Source organism: Cryptomeria japonica, chromosome 3 (genome assembly GCF_030272615.1).
Source record: "Cryptomeria japonica chromosome 3, Sugi_1.0, whole genome shotgun sequence".
Taxonomy (NCBI): Eukaryota; Viridiplantae; Streptophyta; class Pinopsida; order Cupressales; family Cupressaceae; genus Cryptomeria; species Cryptomeria japonica.
The window spans coordinates 504,005,906-504,024,432 of NC_081407.1; positions in this window are offsets into that span (position 1 = coordinate 504,005,906).

Below are 18,527 nucleotides of genomic sequence, written 5' to 3' on the forward strand. Positions count from 1 at the left end.
TGTGTTTGTAATCTTTAACAGGATTTGCTTTTAACTGAGTATACTCTAGAAGAGTATATTTCTTAGTGGGTCCGAAATCCCACAATGGTTTTTCCCTATTTGGGTTTCCACGTTAAATCTGGTGTTATGAGTGTTATGATGTTTATATGCTTATGAGTTTGCATGTTTAGTAGTTTTGGTTAAGTTACTGAAGTATATGTTATCGAGGTTGAATCTGTTGTTTTTATGGAAGATTAAGTTTGTATGATTCACCCCCCCCTCTCATCTTGTTGGCTATTGGATTTGTACTTACATTAAGTATCAGAACTATCAATTGGTATCCGAGCTTTGGACTCTGGAAGAAAAGTTTAAAAGTACTTGAGACAAAGATCTAAAGATGTATAAGAGGGATGCACCAAAGCTGAACAAGTCTAGTTTCTCTACATGGCAGAAAAGGATGAAGTTGCACCTATCAGGAGTTGGAGAATATGTTGTATATTATCTGGAGAATGATTTCATTACACCGAGCACCTATCCATTGACAATGGAAGAGATAAAGGCAAAGAAAGAACATATCCAAGCAATGATTGAAATAACATCTGCATTGACCGACTCAGAGTTTAATGATCTAGAAGGTTGCAATGATGCAAAGGCAATGTGGGACAAGCTCATATCTATGTATGGTGGTGATGAACATGTTCAAAGAGCAAAAGTGGATAGTCTAAGAGGACAACTTGAATCTATGAGGATGAATGAAGGTGAGAACATAACCCAGTACAGTACAAGACTAAAGGAGATTGTGAATCAAATCAAAGGAGCAGGTGGAACTATTGAAGAAAAGGATATAACAAGTAAGTTGTTAAGAGCCCTTCTACCAGCTTATGCAATCTGAGTCTCTGCAATCAATGAATTGAGGTATGTACCCAATATGCCAGTTTATTTAGATGCTACTATTGGTAAGCTACATGCATTTGAGTTAAGTAATTTTGATAACAGTGGGTCTTCGGTAAATAAAGTTGAATCTGCATTTAGTTCTTTCAATCTTGATGAATCTAATGATTACAATGAAAGAAAGTATAAGTACTCTGAAGGAGATCACAGTGGAGCAAGTGAAAGATTTCATAAGAACATGGAAGAAGTACACAAACTGTATGAGGAAATCAGAAAGCAAGAAGAGTTTGAAGCACTATTAGCCAAAAGGTTACTGAGAGGCAAAGGTAAGTATAAAGGAAAACTACCTTTGAAATGTTTCAATTGTGATAAGATAGGACATATGGCTTCTAACTGTCCTGATAAAGATTCTACTGAAAAGAGAGATTACCGAGATTACAGACAAAAAGATAATCATTATAGAGGACACCAAGACTTCAGAAGAAGAGATAGAAAGACATGCTTAATAGCTGATGAGGAATCCAATGACGATAAATCAGATGAAACTGATACAGAGGAAGTAGTTTATGTGGCTATCAAAGATGGATCAGATGAAGAAAGGTACGAAGAAAAAGCCCTAATATCTCACATAAATTCTAATGATTCTTGGATCATAGATAGTGGATGCTCACATCACATGACAGGTGATAAACACAAGTTTGTTATGTTAGAAGATTATGATGGAGGTAATGTAAGATTTGGTAATGATGCACCATGTCCGGTAAAAGGTAAAGGATCCATAACACTTCTTGACAATGCAAAATGCAATGATGTTTATTGGGTTGAAGGTTTGAAATACAATTTGTTGAGTGTAGGACAGCTAAACAATACAAGATACCGAATAGAATTTCAGAAAGGAATTGTCAAAGTTCATGACAAGCATGGAAAGTTAGCTGCTACTGGGACACAAACAAAAGGTAACACATTTCATCTTGACTCAACTCAGAATAAGTGTCTATATGCAAAGATAGATGATACCTGGTTATGGCATAAAAGGTTTTGTCATGTAAATTTTGATAATCTGATCAAAATAAGTAAGAAGCACCGAGTAAGAGGTCTACCGAGTTTGGAAAAACTTGAGAATGCTATGTGCCGAGGATGCCAGATGGGTAAGATGACAAGATCAAGCTTTACAAGTAAGTCCTACACTTCTAAGGGAATTTTAGATCTTGTGCACACTGATCTTTGTGGTCCTATGAAAGTTCAAAGTTATTATGGTGATAAATATTTCATATTATTTGTGGATGATTATTCAAGAATCATGTCAGTAATGTTTTTAAAAGAAAAATCAGAAGCTTTTCAAATGTTTAAATGGTACAAGGCAAGAGTTGAAAATGAAACAGGAAGACAACTGAAATGTCTTAGATCAGACAGAGGAGGAGAGTTCACATCTGATGAGTTCAACTTATTCTGCAATGATCATGGTATTAAAAGACAAGTCTCTGCACCGAGAACTCCATAGCAAAATGGAATAGCTGAGAGAAGAAATAGATCTATTGTAGATTGTGCCAGAACCCTGATGATTGAAAAGAAAGGCCACAAACATTTTGGAGAGAAGCAATAAGCACAACAATTTACACCTTGAACCGAGTACAACTGAAGAAAGGAACTTTGAAAACACCATATGAAATCTGGTATGACAAAAAACCTAATGTAAGTTATTTCAAAATATTTGGAAGTAGATGCTATGTACACAAAGATGATAGAAATGGAAAGTTTGATCAGAAAAGTGAAGAAGGAACATTTCTAGGTTATTCCTCTAGAAGCAAAGCATTTAAATGTCTAATCAAATCATCTAACAAAATAGTATAAAGTGCAAATGTGAAAATTGATGAATTTGTAGAAAGAAATGATGAAGGAAATTCCAAGGAACCAGAAGATTATGATGAATTTGTCTATGTTCAACCGACAAGTCTTATCGAGAGAACTGTTGAAGAAAATGAAGAGAATATCCAGTTACCGAGTGATGAATAAGATCATACAGAGCCTACCGAGCTTGTACTAGCCAAGTATGTCAGAAGACATCATGCATCAAGTCAGATTATAGGAGATAAGGATGATCTAGTGATGACAAGGAACAAACTGAGACATAACACATGTTTGATATCTAAATTTGAACCGAGGATAGTGAAAGAGGCATTTAACAGTGAAGATTGGATAAATGCTATGACAAAAGAGATTGATCAAATCAAGAAGAATGACACATGGACACTAATCCCAAGATCGAAGGACAAAAATGTAATCAGTACAAAGTGGATTTTCAGAAACAAGCTGAATGAAAAAGGTGAGGTCATTCGAAATAAAGCAAGACTAGTTTGCAAAGGTTATGCTGAAGAAGAAGGAATTGATTATGGTGAAACTTTTGCACCTGTGGCAAGACTTGAAGGAGTAAGAACATTGTTGGCATATGCTGCTTACAAAAATTTCAAGGTATATCAAATGGATGTCAAATCTGCATTTCTGAATGGTATATTAGAAGAATAAGTTTTTATTGAACAACTTGAAGGATTTGTTGAAGACACGTATAAAGATCAGGTATGTAAATTGAACAAAGCTTTATATGGTCTGAAACAAGCACCTAGAGCATGGTATGAAAGATTGCACTCTTATTTAATCAAGATTGGTTTTATAAGGACAAGTGAAAACAACAATATGTACATGAAGAATGATGAAAATGGAATATTGATCTCAGCCATATTTGTTGATGATATTATCTTTTGTGGAAATGACTCTTTATGCAAGAACTTTGGAAATGAAATGAGCAAAGAATTTGAGATGTCATTAATTGGTGAGATAAAATATTTTATAGGTTTACAGATACTGCAAATGAAAAATGAGATTTTCATTACTCAATCCAAGTACATAAAGGAAATCTTGAAGAAATTTGGAATGGAGGATTCAAAACTAGTAAGTACTCCTATGACTACCAACTGTAAACTATCAAAGAATGATGAATATGCATCTGTTGATGAGACACTTTACTGATCCATGATTGGAAAGCTACAATATGTTGTTCACAATAGACCAGACATAACACATGCAGTAGGTATAGTTGCAAGATTCTCTGCAGATCCCAAGGAAACACACATGACAACAATCAAAAGAATTTTCAGATACTTGAAAGGCACCGAGGATTATGGCTTAGTATATCAGAAAGGAAATGTTTTTGATTTAAAAGTTTATACTGATGCTGATTGGGTAGGCAACATTGATGATAGAAAAAACACAAGTGGAGGAGCTTTCTTTTTAGGAGAAAGACTAGTGAGTTGGCTTAGCAAGAAACAAGGATGTGTTTTACAATCAACAGCAAAAGCTGAATATGTTGATGCAACATTGAATTGTACTAATATAGCATGGATCAAACAATTGTTGGAAGGTATAAATGAGAGAGTTATCGAGCCAGTAACTATATTCTGTGACAATGCTAGTGCCATAAACATTTCAAAGAATCATGTTATGCACTCTAAGACAAAGCACATTTCTATCAAATATCATTATCTTAGAGAAGAAGCTCAAGAGAAGAAAGTGGTGTTGGAGTATGTTAGCACAAAGGAACAAATAGCAGATATCTTCACCAAGCCACTGCCAAGGGACACTTTTGAGTATCTCAGAAGTAAGTTAGGGGTCCTACCCCTATCTTCTATTCACTGACCGAGTTCGGTGAAAGCATCAATTCGATGACTCTATAGAATATCTTTAAGGAGTTGATGCTGATTTACACACTTTAGGATGTTTTCTAAAGGTGTGCAGGAAACAATACGGGGAACAGGTATTGAAGACAAAATGCTCTAACCGAGACTAAGTTAACATATAATAGCAGGAAATCACTTCATACAGGAAGAAATTATGTTTTAGTTCTTTACTTTTTGGCATTGTTGTCAAAGGGGGAGAAGACTGAAGGAAAGAGGAGAAGACTAATGTATGGGGGAGAAGACTGATGACAGGGGGAGAGCATTTTAGAATCACAACAATTTGAATCTGAATCAATTAGGTCAAATCAATTGGTTTTGCCATCAATGCCAAAGGGGGAGATTGTTGGCATTATAATAGACAAAGAGAGATTGTTGGCATTTCAATAAGGATATTGAGAAGGTTGTTGATGATTATGGATATAACTGATTAAGGATGTTTACTGTCTTAATATTATTATTTTGTCATTGATGTCAAGAAATTGATTTTCTAATTTAGTATGATGTTGCCATATCTTAAGAAGTATGATTTGGTGAGTATAAAGATGTCGGTAAAAGACACAGAAAGAATGTGATGAATAAGGGGAGAAATAAGTTATTCAATGGGCAACTATTACTGAGTTAGACAATGATGAGATCATGATGTTTAGATTGTTTTGATATCCTACATATGTTGTTGATTGTAAGGTTAATACTATACTATGTTACCGAGCAAAGAACCTAGTCGGTAAACCCTAAGGAACCTAATCGGTAAACCCTAAGGTTATCACTATCGGTTAATGAAGACAAAATGTCTACTGAGTGAAGTTTAGTATTTACCGAGTTGCAACTGAGTAATAACAAAATGCATTAAATGATTACAAGCGTTATTTAATGAAGGAAGCTGATAAGCTGGAACTGATTAAATGATTGGTATGGCGTGCATGAAGTTTGTTAAAGAATCTATGGCAAAGGAAAATCGGCAGGAAGATCTACAGCGCAGATTGAACCGCAATACCCTAGCACAAGTTCCAAGAGATGTATGCAAGTTCCAAGGCGGGGTAAAACATTTTCAGATCGAAGGATACAATGAACCTGGTCAAGTTTGAAGATCTGATGGCTATGATTTATCATGGGATATGTGATCAAGGAGATTAAGTGGTTGGCAAATTGTTTATAAATAAGGAATTGTTGATAAACAATGTATGCGAGCAAGTGTATGCACAGGGATGCTACATAGTGATTACCGAGCATAGAAGCTTGAAGACCTGTTTGAATAACAGAGTATAGAGCCCAACAGATGGACAAGATAAGTCCTATATTGTATTGAGCAAATAAGAATCTGCTTTAGCATTTTAGATGTGAAGTTGCAGATTGATTTTTATTACTGTTATTTTGTGAAGTGACAAAAAATCTCTTAACCGAGTGGACTTAATAGTCTTATTTGTAAAACCCTCTAGCAAGGTGACATTTTGATTGAGTGTTTGAAATCCTTTAACAAGGTCATCTCTAACAAGGTGAAGATCCTAACAGATTTGAGGGAAATCCCTTAACCGGGTTACATCTAACAATGTGTTTGTAATCTTTAACAGGATTTGCTTTTAACCGAGCATACTCTAGAAGAGTATATTTCTTAGTGGGTCCAAAATCCCACAGTGGTTTTTCCCTATTTGGGTTTCCATGTTAAATCTGGTGTTATGAGTGTCATGATGTTTATATGCTTATGAGTTTGCATGTTTAGCAGTTTTGGTTAAGTTACTAAAGTATATGTTACCGAGGTTGAATCTGTTGTTTTTATGGAAGATTAAGTTTGTATGATTCACCCCCCCCTCCCATCTTGTTGGCTATTGGATCTGTACTTACATTAAGTATCAGAACTATCAATAGAGCTACCTTTCTTTGGAGACACATTTGAATCCTTGCAATGTTTTGACATGGTTGGGTTTTGATGTTGGATTTGTTTGAAAGGGATTTGATTTTGGTTCAATTTTACATTTTAATTTTGGATTGGGTCTTGGTTGGGTTGGTTTGACATGATTGAAATTTGGCTTGGTATGAGTTGCAACTTTTGTTTTTGAATTTCTAGTCGTAGTTGTTGATATTGATTTGTCTATTGAGTTTTTGTTGATACACCATAGTCGATTGAACCAGTTGTTGAAATTGTGATTTTGGTTGAGCATATTATTGAAATTGCCTCATTGATTGTGTTGGTTGGATATGTTGGACCATTGGTTGGATATATTGGACCATTGGTTGTGTTGGTTTGATATGTCAGACCATTGGTTGTTGTTGGATCATTGGTTGTTGATTCAAGATTTGATTGAACAAAGTTTGATGAAATGAAGTTTGACTTGGGATTTGGTCAAAATTTGTGTTTTTTGCTTGAAATTGTTTCATCATCTCTATTTGTGCGATGAGAGTTGGTATGTTTGATCGTTCGATGAGAGCCTTTACATCAATTGGCTAAAAGTTTGGATTTGGACCTTGAAATTTTTGAAGCGTTTTCGTCATTTGGGATCTAATCTTTTGACTGTTTTTCACTCTTTGTTCTAGGATCTCTGTTTCTCAAGCTAGTTTCTCCTCTAGTTTTTGTATTTGGATGCTTGTTTCATCATAAAAAGTTTGATCGATATTGCCTTGTTGTTGGGTTGGATAGAATTGTGATTGTCTTGGATTAAAATTTAATTGCATTGTGTTATTCACTAGACCAATCATCGGTTGATATGTTAAATTTTGTTGCATCATAGGAGCTTGGAACCTTGTTTCAATAGACATGTATTTTTTTTGGATTTTTGGATTTAAAGATGATGTATGCAACTAATGCAACCTAAAAGGATGAGAATGCAACTTATTTTTTTCTTGTTTTGAGTTTTTGGAATGACGATGGTGTGCAACTAACTGCAAATGTGACCTTACTTTGGACTTTTGAATTTTGGGGGTTTGATAATGTTATGCAATTAAATGCAAGTTTGAGATATGATTAATGCAATCAATGTCAAGAATGCAATCTATGTTTTTGGACTTCCGAAAATTTGGAATGATAATGAGATGCAACTAAATTCAAACTTAAGCAATAAGAATGCAAACTATTTTTTTATTGTTTTCAAGATTTGGACAAACTTTTGGAATGCAAATCTAAAGATGCAACCTTGGGAAGCTGAAATGAAGTCAAGATCTTAATTGAAAAAAAGACAAAGGATAAAATGATGATAGGGCAAAATGACAATGTCTCACCTATACGCTTGGATACTATGCTAGGTTTGACAAAATGATGTTGATAAAAGGAAAATTTTTGGACAAGGTCAAGACTCCCTGACAACAACTTAGGGTATGATCTAAAGTTTTGATTTTGCAAGTTTGAGAAACCTAATTTTGAGGACCAAATACAAATTAGAAATGATAATGACAAGGACATAGGGTATGATATGAATATGATATGGTCCCAAGATATGATATGATATGATCTAAGGATATGATATGATATGACAAAATCAAGCTAAGACAAGACTAGGGTTTATGACAATGCAATGATAAGGATATGTGAGGACCAATGACTTGAAATATGCAAATGCAACCTAAGCGAAGACCTAATTTTGGTATGATAATGATAATTCAATGGAAATGAAGGACCAAGACCTAAGAAAATGATTTTGAAACCTAGATGCAAAGGGAATTATGATAATGCAAAAGGACTATTATGAAGGCAATTTGAATGTGCTGAGATCTAAGTTTGGACTATGCAAAACCTAATACTAGCTGACATGAATTTTGAAACAAGGTTTCCAATGTTTTGACAAGCCATGTTTATGAAATCTTTTCAAATGTTGGATGGATACTTTGAAAATGTTTTGGACCAAGTTTTACTTTTGTTTGAATCTTGTTTGAGCTTGAATTTGTATAAACTTTGTTTGGAGACTTTGTTTGATAACCAAGGTTGTTTGTGGAGATTGTTTTGTTTGCCAATGTTTGGTATGTTGATTATATCCTTTGGTTCTGATTCACTTTAACAAGCATGGAAGACAAAATGTTTGTTTGACTTTGGAAAGAAGATACTCATGCACATTGAACAACAAATCCTAAGGCTGGCAAGGACAATATTTGTTGAATCCCCTAGCAATAAAATACCACATTCATTCGGATAGTTAGAAGCTTAGTAGCACTGGCCCCCCTCCATGGTACTCACTTCTACAGGCATACCAAGCTCTGAATTTTTGGGTCATCACTTCCCAAGAAATTTACTATCTTGAATTGAAGGGCACATGAGGGGATTCTTTGGCATGCATGTATCACAACTCCTAAGTCAACAAATAGAAGGTTTTTGGCAAATCTAAACACAAGGGGTTGTATTCAAGGCATCTGTTCGAGTGGCCATAATCAACAATGTTTTCCACTTCGTTAAAGGAGGCCTCCTGGCCTATAGAGGTTATGTTCTACAGGTTTTTATGCGCCACATGAGCACTAAGGAAGACATAATGCCATTATGGCAGCATGCAACACTCGTCGCTTGTAACTTTCGTCACAAACACATTTGTTTATAGTGGCTCAGAAGAGCTTGGCTTTAGCCTGTTGCCACTTGGATCATTCCCTCTCACCAAGCCTTAAGGGATTCTCGGGAGGTGGGCCCTCTAAAGGTAAAAGAACACACACAAAATGAAATAAGACATAGCAAACATGGTGTTCTTTATCCTTTAGGAAATTGAAGTGTGCACTAATCTAAAAATCACAAACACTCTATTTTTTATAAGATTCTTTGGCCGCATCCTGCACTTAATCAATTAATAGTTTCAATGAAATATTTTGCCCATGAATGCCAATATGCTACACAAATCATCAATAAATTGTCCAATTTGTACCCCTACTTAAAAAATCTAGATGAAGATTGTGGGGCTCATTATAACACCTTATGAAATGAAATGAGAATTTGTTGTTCATTCAATCCCCTAATTAGATTATGTGATGATTCATTTTGAAACCCTTAGTAGATTGTAATGAGAGATTGTTGTTGATTGACCTCCTAATTAAGCTATGTGAGGAATTGTTGTTCATTCAAACCTCCTAATTAGGCTGTGTGAAGAATTATTGTTCATTAAAACCCTCTAATTAAACTATGTGAAGAATTGTTGTTCATTCAAACCCTCTAATTAAACTATGTGAAGAATATTTGTTCATTGCATGTTAATAAATCTTGCATAAATCATTGTTTAGACTCCATAAAGCCCACATGCAACAATAGATCCTCACATAAAACCTGCATGCAACAACAAATAAACACTTGAAACTTGCATGCAATAATAAATTAGTACTTAAAACCTGCATGCAACAATATATTAGCACCAAAAACCTGCATGCAACAACATATTATCACCAAAAACCTGCATGCAAGAACAAATCCACACATAAAACCTGCATGCAAATATTAGACTAAAAAATTATCAAATTTAATGTGTTCATGTCGAGTTCACCAAGAAATGTACATAAGAAATCATGAATAAGATTCATAACACATAAAAGCCAACCACAAAGTTAAAATGTTATGAAATATAATCCTAATACATTCAATGAAGGAATGAACGACAAGATTTCAAAACAAAAGCACAAACCACATGCATAAATCTCCCTCATTGACCTTAATTGTCCTTCTTTCTCCTTCAAATTTGATGTGGATGCCACCTACAAATGCAAGTGCAAAATGAAAGCAAGCTGATGACAAAATGATAGAAAATTGGACAACATAAAGGATACTTGAAGCGTGGTTGCTGAAAATCAATGAGAAAAGGGCTCAATTTATAGAAAAAATGAGATTGATTGGATGGTAAAGATTGTTTTGAGATTGAAAGTAATCAATGGACAAGATTAAATGAGAGGACATGTTAAGTGATGATAAAAAGGAAATTGCATTTCCAATGTTGAGGAAGAAATAGAAATGAAAAGAGATAAGTGAAAATAATTATTGGAAACATCTATTTTCACTAAAATATGCCAAAATGAAGTAGAGGAAAAGACTAGTGGGGAATTAGCAAGTTGAAGAGATAAGGGAGATATAAATTAGAAAATGGAAGAGATAAGTGGGGTCATAAATAAATAAAAATTCATTTATTCCACCCACACATGGTAATTAAATAAATTTTAACTGTATTTAATTAGAATAATTGGAGAAAGGGATTAAATAATTATTTAATCATGGAAGAATAATTAGCTAAGAATAAAGGGATTAAATAATTAAGTAAATTATTTAGTCGAAGATGAATAGTTAGGATTAATTGATTAAGATCAAGATTAATTGATTAGAAAGAGACAATGATGAATATTAATTAAATAATGAAGATTATTTAATTATAGGAAATTAGAAGAAGAAAATTAGTACTAATTAAATAATTTTAATTATTTAATCAGTTTAGATGAAAAGTGTCATCGAAGACTTAGGACAATTTTTCAGTGTCCACAATAATAAATAATAAAAAAATATAATATTATAATAATAATAATATGATAACTATAATATAATCATGGTTTGTTAATGGGCTATCTAGAGTAAATATTTGTGGGGGGAATGCCTTTGTATCGGTTTGGGGTAAGCTAGAGCAAGGTTGGGTAAATTTTTTTTTTGATGGTGCTTCAAGGGATAACCCTGGCATTTCGGGTGTTGGTTGTATTGCACGAGATGATGCAGGAAAGATTCTTGTTAAAGAGGCTCAAAGGTTACCGATTGGAACAAATAATGAGGTGGAAGTTCAAGCCACTCTGATGGCAATTGAGCTAGCAGGTAACCTCCAAATTCCAAAATAGCATCTTGAAGGAGATTGTAAGATAGTAACAAATGCAATCGCTGGTGGTTCATCCCAATTTTGGCGAATAAATAAATTTATATCTTATTATTTGCAAAAAACTAAATTATTTTCAAGATTTGAAAATCTCACATATTCGACTGGAAGGCAACGGGGAGACAGATGCTCTTTCCAACCTAGGTTGTGAGTTGGAACCTCAAGGGACCTAGTGGTGGGACAACTTAGGAGCTAATGTGGCATGGACTGCTTGAGCAAGTATGTGAAAATGATGACTCTTTCCATTGGGATGTACAAATTCACTAATTTCTCTCATATTATTCTCTTTATGTTGATCTTACTTCCATATTATTTAATTTGAGCCACCACCTAGATTGATCATTATGACAAACTCTCTGCGATTGGATGAAGATAGGGTGACACATTTTCTAGTGTGTGTATGAGTTGGCATGGTTTTATAATCAAGTTTTCTGGATTTGGTGGCATTTGTATTTGTTGAAGCGAAACTTTCTTTGGTTTTATGGAGTGAAGGTGTGGTGTGTAACAGAGCTGGAAATTATCAACCCTCATGCGTATTATTGCGATGGAGGCAAATTTTACCTTGCACTCCACTAAATAACAATTGGCATTTTTAGGGTGCATTTCAGATAAGCGTCTAGATGGGATTTTTTTGTGAGATGAGGAGGAATTTTTGGACATCGTCAAGCATTTATTGTTTCACAAATACGTGGTTTCTGAGTTTCGTTACATAACAAACATGGACATTATGTCGATGTTTGTGGCCTGGGGTCTTTCTTTTGGGACAAAGGCAAAAGTTGAATGGGTGGCCAAAATGTGTTTTCCTCTTCACTCGTTGTGTGGCTTGGTCTCTTTGTTGGGGAGAGCAGTTCTTGGGCAAGGGTTGAGGCATCCATTTGGGGAAGGTGTGATGTCAAATCGGTTGAATGTGGAATATCGACCTTTCATGCTTTGGTGGGATGGTGCAAACGAGGTGGCAAGGACAAAGGAGGCACATGAGGCGTGGGAGGAAATTCTAGTTTATATCCACTTGGCTAAGGAGGCAAGATATTTGGCTTGAGTGACAAAGAAAAAGCAAGATTTTGGCAAGCAACAAGTGACCGGTGTTGAAGGTGGTCAAGACGGATCCTCTGGCAAGAGTTTGGAAATCAAGTAGGAGTCTTTTTGGTTTTTGTTCTAGTTTTTGCTAGTTTTGGCTGGAACATGTAGTCAGATAGTAATGTTTATGCATACAGCCTATAATGCTTTATTGTTAGTATGTTTTATGCTCTGCTTATAGACTTTAGGGGTTCATCCCTGTTTCTTTTCTCATAAACTGGAAAAGAATGTATATATTTATTTTAATCTATAATATAAAAGACAAAATTATCGATAAAAAAGAACAATACCATAATTATATTTTATTATATCAACTTTAATGTTATTAAATTATCTTCTTATCATCTTTTTATTATTTTATATTTTCGTAAATTGCTATAGTTTTTAATATTTTATTTTTAGAATTTAAATGTACCCTAATTAAACCCTAATTTCTTATCTATAATTAAATCAAATCGCCCTGACATTAATTCCAATTATAATTATATTTTTTTAATGATATATATGTCTAATAGCCTCATAAATTTATTGTAAGAGAAAATATTCAGCGAAAGAATGTTAATTGTGTTTTTAAATTTACTAAGTTTGTAAGATAAAATATTTAGCGAAATAATGTTAACCGTGTTTCATTATGTTTTTTTTAATATATTAACACAACATTTAACGATTTTCATTGCGGATTAAAGATATTTCTGCCATAATTTACGTATTTTGATGTGGTAGGTTTCTATGCTTTACCCTATGTGTTTCCTCTTATGGTCGCATCAAAATTAAAATGTGTGGGGTTTCATTTTGTTTACATTTTTTGTATGCAGAAGAAATATAATATTTTTGATCAATGATGATCATTAAAATTATGACCGGGATTTAATCTGTGCATGAAGAAAAGTTTACATGGATGGCTGTGGCTGTAGATGTTACACCTCAACGTAAAAAATTATATTAGTGTAATGAATTAGGGTTGGAAATAATTATGTCAATATTGACATAATATTATGATTAAGTTGTAGTGTTGTTATTCTCATGCGCTCATAGCTCCATGTCAAAAGTGTTTACCCTTTAATAATATGTTAATAATGATACCATTTTGTATCAAGGTTTGGGCACGTGCTTATTTTACTTTCATTTATATATATGTTCGTGTATTAGTCATTCACATCTCATTTGTACCTACCTAAATACCGTTAGTCTCTACTTTGAGATTGTCATTTCTTTATCCAAGTTCATTTTTGGGTTACTTGAAATCAATCTCATGATTTGAGATGATAAAACACAAATTCAAATTTCAACTTTGTTATAATTATTCTTTAGTCATTGCGAGCTGACTTAATGCATCTTTATGCAACATGTTGTTGTGTTATCTTTATGTTGTTGTGTTATATAGAATTTTCTTTTCTACGGTTCATGTGATTTTCATCTTGATCATATTTCACCTATGGCTTATGATAGTGATGACCATGTTAGTAATACACCTAAGATAATGGACATTGATGGAAGGAAGCATGTATTTTTTAGTTTTTCTTGATATTAAACAACACCTTTTTATGATACTTTTCTTATATTCTATGATAGCCATCTATCCATATATGTGATTTCATTGAAGTGCCCTCTTTTATACATCATGATCATTTTTCTACATCTTATATCACCCCTTTTACCCATTTAATTATGAATCATTGTCTTTCAATTTATGACAATGTTATCTTTGTTTTCATTTTGTGAGAAAACAAGATCTAAATTCATCCTCTTTTCTTAAAAGTTAAGTTTTTGAGGCATTTTTGTCGCCTTTCTCATCCTTGAATTTAGTGTTCAATCTTGAAAATCTCGTCTTATTGGTTAAAATTCAAATTTTAACTTAAAAGTGAGTTTTTCTTTTTCTGGTGTAATATCGGGTTTAAAGTCTGACTTTACATTGCTTTGAGTCTTTAGGTGCAAAATCGGATTCTAAACCCAAAATTGCACTTGTTAAGTCCTTTTTAGGTGTACATCAGACTTGTAAGTCTGATTCACACCTCTTAGGTCATGTTGGTGTAATTGGACTTATAAGTCCGAGTCACACCATTATGATCACGTATTGGTAATTAATGTTTTAAGGAGTTTGATTCCATTCAGGTTTCTTATTCCTTTATTATTGATTTAGGTCGTTCTTTCTTCATTATTTGCGTAGTGATTCACAAGGCATCAAGGTTTTTTTTGGCTTGAGATCAATTTCGTCTTTCCCCTAGTATGTTTTTGATCTTTCCCCTATGATTTTTGCTCAATAATCTTTGCTTTGTTGCTGTCGAGCTTTTGAATACAAATGAAATACATTGAAGTTCCGCTTCAATGTATATTGTTGGTATTCAAACCCACGTTTTTTGTTTTATCCTTTCATTTTATTGAAGTCGTAACCTACGGTATGGGAATTGGGTTTTGAACCTGATACACACCGAAGCTTTGGCTCTGATGTGTGTCAGATTCAAACTCGATCCACATCTCTTTTGTTTCATTTTTAACTGTGCCCTTCCATGGTGGATGGTGAGGTTGTGACCCCACCATACACCATAGATTTTCTCCATGGTGTGTGACGGGGCCACAATCCTGCCACCCGCCATTACCTTTGCTCTGCTCACTGTATTGTTGGTTGGGTTTATCACCTCGAATCCCACCATAGTCCCTTACGTAGGTACGAGTCAGGGTGTTAAACTCGGTCAGCACCACCAACATTTGACTATTTTTGTTAAGTGTTGTCCCCATAGGTGCATGTCGAGGATACAACCACGACCCGCACCTTCTACAGTTTTATTTCTATTATATGGTGAATATCAAGAATACAAGTTTGATGTACACCTTTGTATTTCTTAATCTTCCTTTAGTTTATATCGGGGATACAAACCCAATATACACCTAAGTTTGTTGTTATTTTTCCATAGGTGCAAATTGGACTTCCAAGTCTGATATGTTGGTCCCAATCAGTGCTAAGAGGGGAGGGGTGAGTCAACACTATATTAGTTCTACCAGATTTAACCTTAATCAAAGTTTCTACTCAATATTAACACTTATCAGTATAAGCAACATTAATAAGAAACATGCACACATAAAATCAACCACACATGAACACCAAGGTTTATCATGTGGAAACTCATATGTGAGAAAACCACGGTGTGAGTAGAAATTGACAAAATCTGCACTCTTCTGGAGTACGCCTGGTGAGGAGCCATCCCTATTAGTAGATTACAAAGACACTATTAGGTGCCACTTGGTTAAGGAATTTTACTTTAAGGCCTGTTAGAACCTTTACCCTATTAGAGATAGCCTTGTTAAAGGACTTAGGATCATTAATTAAGATGTCACCTGGTTAAGGGATTTTACAAAGGGACATGTTAAAGTCCACTCGGTTAAGGGATTTACTTTTGTAGTTATTAGAAAACAACAGAGAGAATGATCTGCTATAATAGCTACTCTTAGCTTAATAAGATCCAATTGAAGCTCTTTGTTTTGACCATTAGTTACACTTGCTCTGCACTCTACTGGTGCTTTGCATTTCACTTTCTCTGCACTCTATCCGAGCTCTGCACACTCTCTTTACCACTATGCTATTCACTTAGCAGTTTTGTACTCTTCTCACCTTGCTAGATCGCCTCTTATCAAAATTGCACTTAGCAATTTTATGAACAAACTTTTTGGTTTTCACCAAAAACCTTTATACCATGTTTTGCCAACACATAACTATTGTTTCCTAAATGAGTTTAAACCTAAAACTCAATAGATTTAAAATTCAAATCTTCCCACAGTTTCTCTGCGCACTCTCCATCATTCTCGCCAACAACTCACCCTTATCTGCCACCGCAACTCATAATTTTAGCAACTTCTGGGTCATGTTCTGCCTTTATAATGCGAACCAAAAAACCACACAAATCTCGCCTCAACTGGTTGTTAACTGCTATTAACTTCACTAGCAGTTTGTTTGATGATATCTCACCATGATTGACTCACCTTTGGTCATCGCATCCAGCTTACCGGTCACTGCTCTGAGATTCTTGGTGGATAGCATTCTTCAACCTATATCACCGGTTCACCAGTGTAACTCTTCATCTTTTGCCACCGGTTACTAATCATCAAGAAGAATGATCACTTGTCTATCTAGAGTGTTCCGGTCATACATAAGACTCCTAAAATACACTCTGAATCACCTCCTATGCCTACATCATCATTTCAACTATCAGTTTAAGAAACTGATCTCAACACCTATCAGATGCTTGATTGACCAGTTAGCTACTCTAATTATCCTTCAACCGATTAGTCTTTGACCAACACTGGTATAGTGTGTCAATAATGCATATTAGGGAAGAACTGGATCCTACATACTGATTTCAGCCATGAGTAAACCATTGGGGTTTACCACACCTCCTTGCCTATGAGCTTGGCCTTATGTACTGGTAAGTGTTAGTCATCAATGACAATACTAACTGATGAACCAGTTGTGCCAACATGATCTGCATTGCTTTTTATTTATTCACTATTTTAAGTGATAATCATCTAACTTATAAGTACAATTTTCACTTTAATCACACACTTACAAATTGGTGAGTTTTAACCAATTTGTGATCAATTAGAGGCTTTTGTTCTACCAAAATGGGATTTTTGTATCCATGAAAGGAGACTAATCAACTCAAATATGGTGATGATATTTTCAATGTTTCAGTGCAATTGTTTTCAAATGACGAAGCCATTACTGAGAAAAAGAACAATGAAGTTCAAAAAGGAAGAGCTTCATCCAGTTTTTTCTTCTTATGTATCATCAAACATTGACAATATCAAAGACGAAAATTGGGCATGTAGATCTTGAAGATTTTTTTAAAAGAGTCAGGGAGACGCTAATGTCCTAAAAGATTGATCCCACCATTAACAATGGAATTCATTTAGTCGTAGTGTTCCCTATGTCAGCGTAGGATTTTGAATTTGTGTTAGCCATAGATAACAGATATGATCTTGCAACCAGATCAATAAAGGATTCAGAAAGGAAAAAGACCTTCATCAAGCTTGATGATGACTTCTTTGATACAATTTTTGAGTGCCCGCTTATAGATCAATATGCTAACATTGACATGCAATCAATAATGACCTATTATGATAATAACTTAAATAAGTGCAGGAAGAACATCAATGAAAATTAGTTGAAGACTCCTAGGCCTACAATTGCAAGGTGGCCTGAGACTCTTACTTGCAGTGACTTAATTAAGGAAGTCAATGATCTAATTACTCTTCTCAGTAGAGTAAAAGAGCTCCCAAATTAAAACACTTATCACAAGTTGATGTATCAGTACATTCACATCATTAGGCAAAACAAGAAGCAAATCTATTGGGGCAAGCAGATTGCAGATGCATTGTATGAGAAATTGACCAAAGTGCCTACTACCTTGAAGTTCTACATGATTTCTTATCTTGTCAATGCAACCACCTCAATGAGGCATTTTCCAGGTCTATCTACTACAGGTGACAAGAGCCAGGTTTCTGTTTATCAATGCTTCACCTAGTTAATTCTCAATGATAGTTCGCATCATTTCAATGATGCTTTCTTCGTCCATTATATGTGTATGTTTGGTAAGGATTTTTAGAACAAGAGTTCATGTCAGATGAGGCCTGGAATATAGTAAATCAATATGGATGTATCTTTTTGCAATTCCTTACATTCACATATCTCAGGATTGGATGCTTTGATGGAGAACCCTTCATTCTTCCAAGGTATCCATCAGACAAAAACATCCTCATGGAAATGGCTCATCAAATGATATCAATACATGAGTGCCAGTCTGGTGCTCATAATACTGGTCTCAATTTCTCCATCACCATAGGGAGATCTATTCCATCATCTCTATCTACAAGTCCCGAGCCATGGAAGAAGAAATGAAAAGAGTAACAATGAAATTCTTCAAAGCTAGAAAGTATTTAGACTACAGGGGTATGAAGAATAAAATCAAGAAAAGTTACAGTCATGTCCACCAGATTGAAGATGTGTAGATTGATTGCATAATTGGAGAGGACATCTGAAGGCTTGGCTATTGCCATCTGA